The 15,205-nt window shown below is 40.5% G+C and overlaps 1 long non-coding RNA gene across 4 annotated transcripts; it reads left to right on the top strand.

The window, feature by feature from the left end:
• The first annotated feature begins 1,211 nt into the window (after positions 1 to 1,211).
• On the top strand, positions 1,212 to 14,819 carry LOC137240082 (uncharacterized). 4 transcript variants are annotated; one of them, XR_010949597.1, is made up of 8 exons: positions 1,212 to 1,738; positions 1,816 to 2,005; positions 2,078 to 2,308; positions 4,819 to 4,926; positions 4,989 to 5,040; positions 9,119 to 10,684; positions 10,757 to 10,987; positions 14,403 to 14,819. It is a non-coding gene; the product is annotated as an uncharacterized lncRNA (long non-coding RNA). The 4 variants fall into 4 exon arrangements; XR_010949596.1 differs by having other exon boundaries at positions 1,212 to 1,534; positions 4,819 to 5,040; XR_010949594.1 differs by having other exon boundaries at positions 4,819 to 5,040.
• The last annotated feature ends 386 nt before the right edge of the window (positions 14,820 to 15,205 follow it).

Genomic DNA, 15,205 nt, shown 5'->3' with positions numbered 1-15,205 from the left:
AGAGTGTTGATTCCGAAAAAGCTACAACCGCAAATACTACATAAACTTCACCATACCCATCCGGGAATAACTAGGATGAAACAGTTTGCTAGAAGATATTGCTTTTGGAAAGGCATCGATCGTGACATTGAACCAACAGTCAAGGCTTGCGAAGCTTGCATGAAAGTCCAGTCTAAACCCGGTAAGACACCACTCCATCATTGGGAGAAGCCAGATGCAAACTGGGACCGAATACACATAAACTATGCAGGCCCATTTCAAGATAATATTTTCCTAATTGTCATGGATGCGAAATCCAGATGGGCAGAAGTACGAGTGTTACGCGATGCTCCTACGACCACAACAACAATAAATCTACTTTCAAATATATTTGCGTTTCACGGCTTTCCCTCAATAATGGTATCAGAGAATGCAACCATCTTCACAAGCGATCAATTCAAAACATATTGCCAGGGTATCCTAGCATAAATGGATTAGCGGGACGTAATTTCCAAACCCTCAAACGAAAATTGAAGGCGATGTCAGCAGAGCCAGGCTCTATACACCACAAAATTAACGAAATTATGCAAAGATACCGCGCAACACCACTTAATTGCGGAAAAGTCCAGCAGAATTATATCTCAATCGACGAATTGGTAATATATTTTGATTCCACGCGACGTGGTTAGCCTCTCACATTCCTCTGATCTCGACCTTCTTGAAAAAACTCAAAAGGCCGAGCATTAATGTCAGCCGACCATACATTTGGCTTGAGAAGGATTTCATAAAACGATGAAATTACGCCTAGCTTGAAATTAACACTGCCAAGACTGTCAATTGCGACTCCTCTTTTGACCAATTTTACACAGTCGAGATGCTTTGCATCAATCTATGCGTGTTTAGCAACGTACGTAATAATACTCTCCTCAGAAACAGTGGGCTTAAATGGCTAAATGTGCAACAATTTTTTTTTTTTTTGTAATAACGTCAAGCTCATAACTGTCATTATTTTCATGGACAATATTTTGAGGGTTGCGCCTATTTGTGTTACGCACCGTAGCCTATTCAGTTGCAACATTACCATTTAGCGTTTCAGACATATCATTTTTAGTTTTCCTGCATTGGATGTAGTAGCATTTACGGCGTCAGCATTAACTAAATTAACGGCGGCAGAATTAAACTCACCATCAGCAGCAGAATTATTAACAGCAACACTGGTACCCTACAAGACGGTGGTAACTAGTTCACCCACACATTCAAAGCTTTTTTCGCTCTCCACTAACACATCGACGTTTCTTGCTGTCATCGAAATGACAGCGTCATCTTAATACGACAATTCATTAATTATTCCGGGAAACATTTTAAAACGATGAAAAACTATAATTGTGGTAATTAAACTAAAAAACTAAAAAAGTGCTTGTGCTACGGGCTTTTAGGTGTGACGTGTGTTAGCTGTTTAGGCACTTCTAAATTAACCTAGCGCATTAACTAGAGGAAGCCAAGTCTTCTTGCCACCAATTGGAATTGAAAGATTCGATTTCCAAAACTAAAAAAGGTAACGTTTTCAAGACAGTGCACAACCTAAACAAAGGTGGTATCAAAAGACGTGTGTCGATATCCGTTTTTAGAATCTGAAAGTTGTATAGAATCGACGGGATGGCCTAGAAGGTTTCAGGTGGTCACACTAAATCGCTCCCGGGGGGTGTCCTTATCGCTACAACCAAAGCAACATTATTTACTCTCTGCTTTTCATTCATACGTATGTGTATTTTTAAATAATAAAAAAAAATGTTATATTATTCTAATATATATCATCTCTGCCGGGGTGCAATTCAGCTCAGGATATGCCAAAACAACAAGAAACCCACAATTAAATGCAGATTTACGTGTCATTTGACAAGGATTTGCCGGTAAACAAGGTACTTTCCACAACCAACTAGCTTTGGAATACGGTACAAAATTGGTTGGATGTATTTTCTCAAAAAAGGGTGGAACTACGCATCTAGGTTTGCCAGTATATGTTTCGGTAATTTATATTGATTTATATTGATTAGAAATTGCAATAGTAGATAATGTAATGTGAATTAAAATTGAACAGGTAGCCGAAGCAAAAAATTCAACTGATCCGCATGCAACTGTTGTTTATGTGCCACCACCGGGAGCTGCTGCTGCTATCATAGCAGTATTACAAGCACGACATTTCTTTGATTGGTTGCATAATCGAAATTGTGCCCTAACATGATATGGTTCGCGGTAAGCACGCTATGTTAAAGCAAAATAAATCTCGTCTAGTCAGGCCCGATTGTCCAGGATCATCGCACCAGAAAGGGTAAGTAAATTGCCTACCATATTAAATATATAAACAACATGTATGAATTTGTTAGTGATAATTTGTCATGCTTTTGTTGATAATCAACTGAAGAAGGCAAATACCAAAGAGTTCGAAGTTCATGTAAATACCAATTGATTTCTTTAAATAGCGTTTGGAGAACAAAACCCATATATATGTATGCATACAACTGCATAGAAAGGGAGGGATTAATTAATTATGATCAGTAGATTTATAGGATTTTTATTATTTTCCCTGCGTCGCCGTTGCCATTACATTGCATTAAGAGAGGACATCAACACCTTACCCAAAACCAGTTAAAATTTTAGTAAATTTTGCTCTTTTCATTACTGATTCAAAACGTGGGAAGTTATATATGTAGCAATCCATGGAGAATGGTAAATTTTAGCAGATTTTCGCATTGCGGTCTTATTAATATTCAATCCCTAAACGGTTCAATGTAGTCATATCAATAGGTCGGGAGATGGTCGGGTTAGTACCTCAATGGTGCTTGTTACCGGAACGTAGATAGGTAATTTATTGAGGATTGCACAGTGACTTGCACATCTCCTTCACAGCACCTCATCGTAGCCCCGACTTCTTTGATGAACCCTAGCAGAGTTCTTGGCTTGAGGGATTAAATGTGGGAATGCACTGGCCATGGATGGTGAGCCCATAAACTTAGCCCTACGTTTTGAGATTGCTTCGTATTCTTGGAGGATATGGTCCGTCGTCTGCTGATCGATCACAAAATCGGCATGTGTTATTCGATAGTATGCCCACTTTCTGCATACGGCTGCTCAGTCTATAATGCCCTGTAAGAAAGCTCTTGGGATTCTTCGGTTATCTTTTGATATGTTTATTATTGCCCTGCAGCGACTTGTGCTATAACTTCCTAACAGTAACTGTGTCTCAAACCTGGCGTATTGCTCCAGTGTTGTTCTCTCTTCCCCTCCCCCCCCCCCCCCCCCTCCCCCCCTTCTCCTAATAAATGCCCCTGTGAGTCAACTGACAGGAACGGCTCGGGATCGACGGGTCACGCAGTTCCTGCCTCTCTTTCCGGGTTGTCCGCCTGCTCTTGTAGCAGTGCTTCGCCCCATACAATAGGTGCGGCAGATCACAAATTGTCATCAATGTCCCTCTAACGGGAGTCCAAGGAAACAGAAAGTTTCAACAGGGGTGGACCATAATGAGAGGAGTGTTAGAGGCGTTGATTCCACAATACAGCTAAAGAGATGGTTGGTGTCATGTGTGGACACATTATAAGCAGGACATATGTTTTGTATGTCGGGGTTGATTCTGGATAGGTAAGAGTTTAACCTGTATCCAAATCGAAGTTGGGCTAGAGTGACTCCCGTTTCCTTAGGGAGAGTGCGTTCCTACTCTGCTAGTTTTTTTCTTTGAGTACAGGATTCACCGGGCAATTCCTGGCATAGAGTCCGACGCGTGTTTGTGGAGTTCACTCAGGACCTGCTTGTGTTTTCAGCTTCATACGGCTGTGTTCTCAGGTGCCGTATTTTCTCATAATGTAATGAGGGCGTGAACAACAAGAAGCCACAAAAGATTTGTAAAGTTACGAGGACGTCGGGTTTTGGGATCAAGCCCAGAGCAACCTGTCCGATGCAACCATCCATTGCACGTGACACACTGACAAGAGTATGACCGTCCTAAAAAGATTCTTTTCCGGCAAACGCAGCAAAACCATTTCTCATGACCGGGGTCAGGAGAAGGACACGGATTGGGTTCGATACCTTCCCGGAGGAGGAGAGTATGGCGCAGACCAGCTGCATGGATCTGCTGGGAGGATGATAATTTGTGGGAGGGACGCAACAAACTAAACACTAGAGTCCGCCTGCTCATTACCCTGTACTCCCCTGTGGCCTGAGACCCAGTGAAACAGTACTACGTTGTGCACCCAAGGACCAGTGCTGACTTTATTTCGAACGCCACAATTGCCTTTAGTGGGGCCTGACTGTCTGACTGAGTATGGCAATTGTTTCATTGGAGTATCAGCGCTGGAGGTTCAGCTTAGCGCACCAACATATGGCGAATACTTCCGCTTGAAAGCTGATCGTATGTGCTTTTAGAGGTACTGATATTTTGGCTCTGGGTCCGGAGACTCTGGATTCAATCTCCTCTGGCGTCTTCGAACCAGGGCCGTAGAGAGAAAATGCGGGCCCGGGACTAAAAAAATTTACGGGCCCCCTATAAAAAATCCACTAATACATTTGATTAACGTGAATTAATGACGTTTCATTCATAAATCATTATTGATGGATTACATCAAAACAAATTTTTGCCACATCAACTAAATGATTTTTGGCTAAGAGCTGGCAATAAAATTAACACAGAATATTTACTATTTGTTTTATTTTATTGTAACGTAGAAATAAAATTCTCTTCTAACAGCCACATATTATTTCAAATAATCTTTTCTAGTTATTTGGTAAGATATTCATACATTTCTGATAAATTTAATGATGATTATAAATTTTAATTATTCAATATAGAATGTTCGGATATCAAAGAGTGGCTTTACTTGCTTTTTTGCTGCAAAATTTTTAATAATAATATCAAAATTTAACTGTCTTGCCAAAACGGATGCAACACAAAGCGTGGTAAGTCCTAAAACTGGCTATTTAGATGAACACGATCTATGAAAGTCTTTCATTCTTGAAAGGACGCTGAAGGAAGGTTCTGCACTAGATACGGTGACAGGTAAAGTGCAAAAGGTATGTAAACCAATACAAAAGTTGGAGAAAATTGTATACATATTTTGAAAATAGACGGCATTTAGCAATTCCAATGGTGACAGACCTTTATCAAAATTTTCTCCGTAAATGTGTTTCAAGTGAACTATTTCACATTCTAAGCTTTGAGAAATATCCGACTTGTATTTTTCGACAAATTTTGCTGCGCTCGCCCGAACTGTAGTTTCATCCATGTCTTAAATTGCCATAAAAAGGAAAACTTTTCGTTCAAATTTCTCATAGCTGCAAACCGTTCAGTAATGCCAGTGATTACCGAATCAACGATCCCCAAGAATGTATTGTTTTTGAAATCAGACTCTGAATCATCCGTAATCATCTCATTTAAATTATCTTCAGAACGCCTTTTGGGTTTTCTCTTTCGAATGTCCGGAAACTTTGGCGAGATGTTCAATTGAATAGAAACTGTTTTGCATTCGTTTAAAATTGTTTCCCATTGGTTCCTGATCAACTTCAAACCAGCTAATAAGGCACATAGATGTCGGACCTCAACATCTGTGGTGGCGTCTCTCGCTTGGACGACCACGCTTCTTTCATTAATGGTAGGGTTTTGAACCAAATTGAGGACAGCAAGATACATTCGAACTTGTTGATGTACTTGAGAATGCCGGTAACATCGCCGTATGCTTGCGCAGCCAAATTTGGTTTTTGGCTGAAAGACTATGAAGAGGGCTAGGTATATTTTTTTTTTGAGGATGTAACATCGTTGTGGAGTGCTGCCGAAGAAAATAATTGCAGCCGTACAACATTCTGCAGCATCAACACCACATAAATTAATAGCTTTTTCTTTTCTGAAATAAATTGTTGCCTAAGTAAATGGTAATACTCTACCCCATCGGGTTAGGGGGTCAGAATATACCCGCGGTAGGTATGCCTGTCGTATGCGTAAGAGGGGACTAAAATATCAGATTCCAGGGGCTGTGTAGCGCAATCCTGCAGGTTGCCAGCGCAATATATAGCTTCCCTAAACCTAATTGTCAACCTCACCTAACCGCGGCGAATTCTGTTTCACTAACAGACGAGGCTCTGGCGACCCCAAGCTCCTCATGGAACTTGGGATGGGTAGGGAGGGGATGGCCTGAAGGTTTAATGTGGTCACATAAATCGTTCCCGAGATGGTCGGGCTAGCACCTTAATGGCGCTGTGGTACCGGAGCGTACCGGATCTGTATACGGCAAAGGACCATCACATCGATAATACTCCTCAAAGCCTTCGGGGAGCAACCTTATCGTTACAACAACAACAACAATAGAATTAATTCTACCCCAGAAAATGGTCAACATTTATAGTGCATACAAAGAACATTTCAACTCACCAAATTCACTCATATTAACAGAGTATATGTGGAACTTAAGAGCGAATTGAGAGTTTCACAAATTTGCACTGCCACACCGCCATTTTATACAGGGTAAAAGTGTAACGCTTTTGCGTTGCCTGTTTTTTAGAATAGAACAACAACGCTTGCGTAACACTTTATCTAGAAAAGAAAATGCTATCATAGCTGCGGGTTGCACAAGGCGAGTAATCAGTATTCGAGTTTTTGTCGAGAATGTGACGTAGTGGTCCGTTGTAAGCTCCTTTCATATTGGCGCCGTTATCGTACCCTTGTGCACGACAATCTTCAATCATGTATGGCAAATTAGATCAGCGATTTTCTGAGCAGTTTTTTGGTTACAATTCACGAAAGCCAAAATCTGTTCTGGAATTGTAAATTTGTTGCTTTCGAATTGAAATGGAGTGAGCGCAAAATGAACGTAGTCAACTTGACTAGCATCAAGCATAGCATCAACGATAATAGCAAAATACTTAGCTTTCTTGCCTTGATCTAATATAGTTTCCCTCACATGCTTTCCACAAATTTCTATAAACTCGTTCTGAATGTCTGGGGAAAGATAGTGAACTTGTAAACGTTTGTGCTGCTATTGTGAAATCCTAACTTTCTCCAAATGATCTCTAAGTATCGGATCATAATGGCTTATGAGATCTTAGATGCCCAAAAAATGTCCATCCTTTCGCTTTTTGAAAAAAAATAGTGTCCAAAATTCTATATAAAATTTCTTTCCACTTTTGAGTTTCAGTGATTAGCTGTTCATTGATAAGTGTATCAACTGTAGCCTCCTTTCGAATTAGGTTTTGTAAAGATCGCCATTGAATATAACATTTAATGTGATCTTCAGTATTTTCGTCTGATGGCAGTTTAGCGTATAGCTTCTTCCCTACCTGGAATTTCGAATATTCGCCAGGACAACAAATTTTAGGTCGATTTAAAGTATTGGTGCTTAACAGACGACATGGTAGGCAATAAAAAGCTTTGCTACTGGCACTCCACACCAACCAGTGATGCTACACTTTCTCTCCATTTGGCAAGATTCTGTTTAACAACGAGGTAGGAAATGCCTCGTCATGACAGTCACGTGGAAAAATAACAGGGCACTTTTGACGACCTCGACGAATTATTTCGTTGACTTCTTCAGATCGCAAAAACTCATTATTCACGGTACCGATATCGAAGTCGTTTAAATAATCTAGACTTTGATACAGAGTTGGTGGTATTGTTGGAAGGATTTTTGAAGATGAACCTTCATCAGTGTTACCACGAAAACTCTACGATTTCGGATTCATGTAAACATATTTTTTTGTTTGATGTTTTTATTGTCTCCTCACTGTTCGAGGGACCAGGTAAAAAATCATTATCAATATTCGTTGCTTTTAAAATTCGGCTTAAAATTTCCACATGGAACAACTAAGGACTCTCCTCAATTAAAAAAAATGTCTTAGTACCTCTAAATCGCGGGCCCCCGAGAAATACCGGGCCCCCTGAGAAATATCGTGCCCTGCGCTTGCCAGGCTAAGGCTGCAGCTATTAGGAGTGATAAAGCTGTCAGATCCAGAAGCAGCAAGTGGCTTAAGTCCTAGGAAGCTTCTGGTATTTGTCAAGAGGACGGAGTTTTTTTATAACATAGGTCCTGGTTCTTGATAGAGTTTTCAGCTTGGTCGTTAAAACAAACTTCTGGTAACACTACGGACTCATTCAGTCTATGTGAGATCCTCATGAACCGGCCACTTCAACCTAACCTATATTTTGTGTTTTGGTTTTTACTTTAGAATCTACCGGTTAAGTAAGCGTTGTCAGCTAACTAAGCGCCTTCAAATGTAGATCCATAAGGAACATGAGGTCGCCAGAGCCTCGGCTGTTAAAGAAACAGGATTCGCCACGGGTAGGTGACGTTGACAATTGGGTTGGAGAGGCTATATATTGCGCTGGCAACACATTGAAAGGATTGCGCTACAAAACCCCTTGAATCAATTTGGTATTTTAGTCGCCTCTTACGACAGGCATAGCTACCACGGGTATACTCTAAGCCCACTAACCCGCTGGAGCCACGAGAAGCGTGAGTGCACTTTGGGTGTCGCAAGGCAAGTTCCGTCGTGCCTGGTGTTTTTGGGTGAGGGCCAGGCAAGGCAGCAGGGTACACATGCACCATTCAGGAGGATACCCTCGCTGAGCCCAGAAAATCTGGGAAAATTAGATGTACTGCTCAGATCCAGCAAACGAGTATGTTCTGTACTGGCATATGATAAACTTGCAGACAACCAAACGTTTACTTTCCTGTCCAAAGGGGAATTGGTGCTCGGCACTGCTGCTAAAGAAGAATAGACGTAGTCATATCAATTCGTTCCCGGGTTACTCGGGGAAAGCAGTCTTAGCAGTACTTTGCCCGTTTCAATTTGCACATCCATTCAAAGAACTTCGCATAATGGATTAAACAGTCATCTGCATTTATTCGTTTTTGTTTTTGTAGCACGCCTAATTTATTATCTATTACCCCAACATCTATCAATTATCCCTTGTTATAATCTTCGGGTACCCCCGCTACCGGAAGATGCCTTGGCATGGTGGAGGTTCACTTGAATTTACTTTACAGGTCCTGATTCTGGTTATCTGAAATCCCCTTGAGTATCTTGTATTTATTAAGCACTTCCGCTTATATTAAAAACTTATTATCTATCCTTACTGATATTCGTTTCTTTTTCATTCTAGGTAATTCGATTTGACGATGTGGGCATAGCAATATTCCAGCTGTGGCTGTAAGAAGAACGTACATTTGCTCAAACTACAAGAAAACTGCGACAACTGTCCCTCGGCCTTTTTAGTATCACATATAAGGCCCTGCCACGCACATTATGGGAAAGGGTCAAATTCAAAGGCTCAACCTGCAAATCGACTTTGATAGCACAAAATGGGGCTGCATATATTCCGGTATTATATCTACAACACTCATATCTATGCAAACTGATACTAACAACACCACCCGCGCAGGAAAAATTGAGCACCATCAGTGTGAGCTTCGAAACTCAAAAGGGCACGACTACGAATGAGTTTATGTCTTTGCATATGTAGTTTGTACATATAAATATGCACATATGTAAGGTTTACTAGAAAATTAAGGAAATTTTTTGTAAAAACCATTGTAAATATTATTTAAACAAAAGGGACGCGTTTCATTCATATAAAAAGCGAATTGACAAAATGTAACCGGTACGGGTAACCGATAGGCCAGTTACACGTGTTGTTGTTGTTGCATATGTTTTGGTTAGCGATAACAAAAACATACCCAATGAAGTAACTTAAAAATGTAAATAACATCGAGCGAGAAGGAATGTCGAAAACACAATAGGTAAGAGCGAGAAAGCGAGTCACACGTACACTATTTTGAGAGAGCGCATGCGTTACCTTTTTCACGACAGCAATGTAAAAGTCATTAAGACGATAATTGGTGACCAAGTTATTGGTAACAATTAAGTACCCTACAAGACGGAGGTAACTAGTTCACCCACACATTCAAAGCTTTTTTCGCTCTCCACCGACACATCGACGTTTCTTGCTGTCATCGAAATGACAGCGTCATCTTAATACGACAATTTATTAATTATTCCGGGAAACATTTTAAAACGATGAAAAACTATAATTGTGGTAATTAAACTAAAAACTAAAAAATTGATTGTGCTACGGGCTTTTAGGTGTGACGTGTGTTAGCTGTTAGGCACTTCTAAAATAACCTGGCGCATTAACTAGAGGCAGCCAAGTCCTCTTGCCACCAATTGGAATTGGAAGATTCGATTTCCAAAACTAAAAAAGTAACGTTTTCAAGACAGTGCACAACCTAAACAAAGGTGGTATCAAAAGACGCGTGTCGAGATCCGTTTTTAGAATCTGAAAGTTGTATAGAATCGACGGGATGGCCTAGAAGGTTTCAGGTGGTCATACTAAATCGCTCCCGGGGAGTGTCCTTATCGCTACAACCAAAGCAACATTATTTACTCGCTGCTTTTCATTCATACGTATGTGTATTTTTAAATAATAAAAAAAATTTTATATTATTCTAATATATATCACCTCTGCCGGAGTGCGACTCAGCTCAGGATATGCCAAAACAACAAGAAACAAGAATTAAATGCAGATTCACGTGTCATTTGCCAAGGATTTACCGGTAAACAAGGTACTTTCCACAACCAACATGCTTTGGAATACGGTACAAAATTGGTTGGATGTATTTTCCCAAAAAAGGGTGGAACTACGCATCTTGGTTTGCCAGTATTTGCTTCGGTAATTTATATTGATTTGTATTGATTAAAAATTGTAATAGTAGATAATGTAATGTGAATTAAAATTGAATAGGTAGCCGAAGCAAAAAATGCAACTGATCCGCATGCAACTGTTGTTTATGTGCCGCCACCGGGATCTGCTGCTGATATCATAGCAGTATTACAAGCACGACATTTCTTTGATTGGTTGCATAATCGGAATTGTGCCCTAACATGATATGGTTCGCGTTAAGCACGCTATGTTAAAGCTAAATAAATCTCGTCTAGTCAGGCCCGATTGTCCAGGATCATCGCACCAGAAAGGGTAAGTAAATTTCCTACCATATTAAATATATAAACAACATGTATGAATTTGTTAGTGATAATTTGTCATGCTTTTGTTGATAATCAACTGAAGAAGGCAAATACCAAAGAGTTCGAAGTTCATGTAAATACCAATTGATTTCTTTAAATACCGTTTGGAGAACAAAACCCATATGTATGTATGAATACAACTGCATAGAAAGGGAGGGATTAATTAATTATGATCAGTAGATTTATAGGATTTTTTATTATTTTCCCTGGGTCGCCGTTGCCATTACATTGCGTTAAGAGAGGACATCAACACCTTACCCACAACCAATTAAAATTTTAGTAAATTTTGCTCTTTTCATTACTGATTCAAAACGTTGGAAGTATATATGTAGCATTCCATGGAGAATGGTAAATTTTAGCAGACTTTCGCATTGCGGTCATTATAAATATTGAAGCCCTAGAAGGTTCAATGTACTCATATCAATAGGGCCGGAGATGGCCGGGTTAGTACCTCAATGGTGCTTGTTACCGGAACGTAGATTAATAATTTATTGAGCACCTCATCGTAGCCGACTTCTTTGATGAACCCTAGCAGAGTTCTTGGCTTGAGGGATTAAATGTGGGAATGCACTGGCCATGGTGAGCCCATAAACTTAGCCCTACGTTTTGAGATTGCTTCGTATTCTTGGAGGATATGGTCCGCCGTCTGCTGATCGATCACAAAATCGGCATGTGTTATTCGATAGTATGCCCACTTTCTACATACGGCTGCTCAGTCTATAATGCCCTGTAAGAATAGCTCTTGGGGTTCTTCGGTTATCTTTCGATAGGCCTATTATTACCCTGTAGCGACTTGTGCTATAACTTCCTAACAGTAACTTAGATTGTCTCAAACCTGGCGTATTGCTCCAGTGTTCTTCTCTCTTCCCCCCCCCCCCCCCCCCCCCCCCCCCCCCCTACTATTAATAAATGCCCCTGTGAGCCAACTGACAGGAACGGCTCGGGATCGATGGGTCATGCACATCCTGCCTCTCCTTCCGGGTTGTCCGCCTGCTCTTGTTGTAGCAGTGCTTCGCCCCAAAATCGGTTCTGGAATTGTAAATTTGTTGCTTTCGAATTGAAATGGAGTGAGCGCAAAATGAACGTAGTCAACGTGACTAGCATCAAGCATAGCACCAACGATAATAGCAAAATACTTAGCTTTCTTGCCTTGATCTAATATAGTTTCCCTCACATGCTTTCCACAAATTTCTATAAACTCGTTCTGAATGTCTGGGGAAAGATAGTGAACTTGTAAACGTTTGTGCTGCTATTGTGAAATCCTATCTTTCTCCAAATGATCTCTAAGTATCGGATCATAATGGCTTATGAGATCTTAGATGCCCAAAAAATGTCCATCCTTTCGCTTTTTGAAAAAAAACTTGTGTCCAAAATTCTATATAAAATTTCTTTCCACTTTTGAGTTTCAGTGATTAGCTGTTCATTGATAAGTGTATCAATTGTAGCCTCCTTTCGAATTAGGTTTTGTAAAGATCGCCATTGAATATAACATTTAATGTGATCTTCAGTATTTTCGTGTGATGGCAGTTTAGCGTATAGCTTCTTCCATACCTGCAATTTCGCATATTCGCCCGGACAACAAATTTTAGGTCGATTTAAAGTATTGGTGCTTAACAGACGACATGGTAGGCAATAAAAAGCATTGCTACTGGCACTCCACACCAACCAGTGACGCTCCACTTTCTCTCCATTTGGAAGATTCTGTTTAAGAACGAGGTAGGAAATGCCTCGTCATGACAATCACGTGGAAAAATAACAGTGCACTTTTGATGACCTCGACGAATTATTTCATTGACTTCTTCAGATCGCAAAAACTCATTATTCACGGTACCGATATCGAAGTCGTTTAAATAATCTAGACTTTGATACAGAGTTGGTGGTATTGTTGGAAGGCTTTTTGAAGATGAACCTTCATCAGTGTTACCACGAAAACTTTACGATTTTGGATTCATGTAAACATATATTTTTGTTTGATGTTTTTATTGTCTCCTCACTGTTCGAGGGACCAGGTAAAAAATCATTATCAATATTCGTTGCTTTTGAAATTCGGCTTAAAATGTCCACATGGAACAACTAAAGACTCTCCTGAATTAAAAAAAAATGTTTTAGTACCTCTAAATCGCGGGCCCCCCGAGAAGTACCGGGCCCCTGAGAAATGTCGTGCCCTGCGCTTGCCAGGCTAAGGCTCCAGCTATTAGGAGTGATAAAGCTGTCAGATCTAGAAGCAGCAAGTGGCTTAAGTCCTAGGAAGCTTCTAGTATTTGTCAAGAGGACGGAGTTTTTTTTATAACATATGTCCTGGTTCTTGATAGGGTTTTCAACTTGGTTGTTAAAACAAACTTCTGGTAACACTACGGACTCATTCAGTATATGTGAGCTCCTCATGAACCGGCCACTTCAACCTAACCTATATTTTGTGTTTTGGTTTTTACTTTAGAATCTACCGGTTAAGTAAGCGATGTCAGCTAACTAAGCGCCTTCAAATGTAGATCCATAAGGAACATGAGGTCGCCAGAGCCTCGGCTGTTAAAGAAACAGGGTTCGCCACGGGTAGGTGACGTTGACAATTGGGTTGGAGAGGCTATATATTGCGCTGGCAACCCATTGAAAGCATTGCGCTACAAAACCCCTTGAATCAATTTGGTATTTTATTCGCCTCTTACGGCAGGCATAGCTACCACGGGTATACTTTAAGCCCACTAACCCGCTGGAGCCATGAGAAGCGTGAGTGCACTTTGGGTGTCGCAAGGCAAGTTCCGTCGTGCCTGGTGTTGTTGGGTGAGCGGCCAGGCAAGGCAGCAGGGTACACATGCACCATTCAGGAGGATACCCTCGCTGAGCCCAGAAAATCTGGGAAAATTAGATGTGCTGCTCAGATCCAGCAAACGAGTATGTTCTGTACTGGCATATGATAAACTTGCAGACAACCAAACGTTTACTTTCCAGTCCAAAAGGGAATTGGTGCTCGGCACTGCTGCTAAAGAAGAATAGACGTAGTCATATCAATTCGTTCCCGGGTTACTCGGGGAAAGCTGTTTTAGCAGTACTTTGCCCGTTTCAATTTGCACATCCATTCAAAAAACTTCGCATAACGGATTAAACAGTCATCTGCATTTATTCGTTTTTGTTTTTTTAGCACGCCTAATTTACTATCTATTACCCCAACATCTATCAATTATCCCTTGTTATAATCTTCGGGTACCCCGCTACCGGAAGATGCCTTGGCATGGTGGACGTTCACTTGAACAGGTCCTGATTCTGGTTATCTGAAATCCCCTTGAGTATCTTGTATTTATTAAGCACTTCCGGTTATATTAAAAACGTATTATCTATCCTTACTGATATTCGTTTCTTTTTCATTCTAGGTAATTCGATTTGACGATGTGGGCATAGCAATATTCCAGCTGTGGCTGTAAGTACGTACATTTGCTCAAACTACAAGAAAACTGCGACAACTGTCCCTCGGCCTTTTTAGAATCACATATAAGGCCCTACCACGCATATTATGGGAAAGGGTCAAGTTCAAAGGCTCAACATCATCTGCAAATCGACTTTGATAGCACGAAATGGGGCTGCATATATTCCGGTATTATATCTACAACACTCATGTCTATGCAAACTGATACTAACAACACCACCCGCGCAGGAAAAATTGAGCACCATCAGTGTGAGCTTCGAAACTCAAAATAGTTTCAGAAAGGGAACGACTACGAATGAGTTTATGTCTTTACATATGTAGTTTGTACATATAAATATGCACATATGTAAGGTTTACTAGAAAATTAAGGAAATTATTTGTAAACATAATTTATTCATAATTAAATATTATTAAACAAAATGGACGCGTTTCATTCATATAAAAACGAATTTACAGAAGGTAACCGGTACGAGTAACCGATAGGCCAGTTACCCGTGTTGTTGTTGTTGCATATGTTGTCAGGTCGTGGGTCGTCCCCGCGTTGGACGTCACTCACACCTTGGCCCGCCTTGATGTAGGGAGCCTCACATGTTGAGGTGGAGTACGCTGTTAAAACAGCGATATTGAAATAAATATTTTGCTCGTTCAAAATATGTGAACAAAAAAAAAAAATCGAAAAATTACCAGCGGGCCCATCCTAAACCGGGGGTGGTATCCACAGCATGGTTGCACAGAACACCATTCTGCGTT

Source organism: Eurosta solidaginis, chromosome 1 (assembly GCF_040869045.1).
Source record: "Eurosta solidaginis isolate ZX-2024a chromosome 1, ASM4086904v1, whole genome shotgun sequence".
Lineage (NCBI taxonomy): Eukaryota > Metazoa > Arthropoda > Insecta > Diptera > Tephritidae > Eurosta > Eurosta solidaginis.
This window is presented reverse-complemented; position numbering and strand designations above follow the sequence as displayed.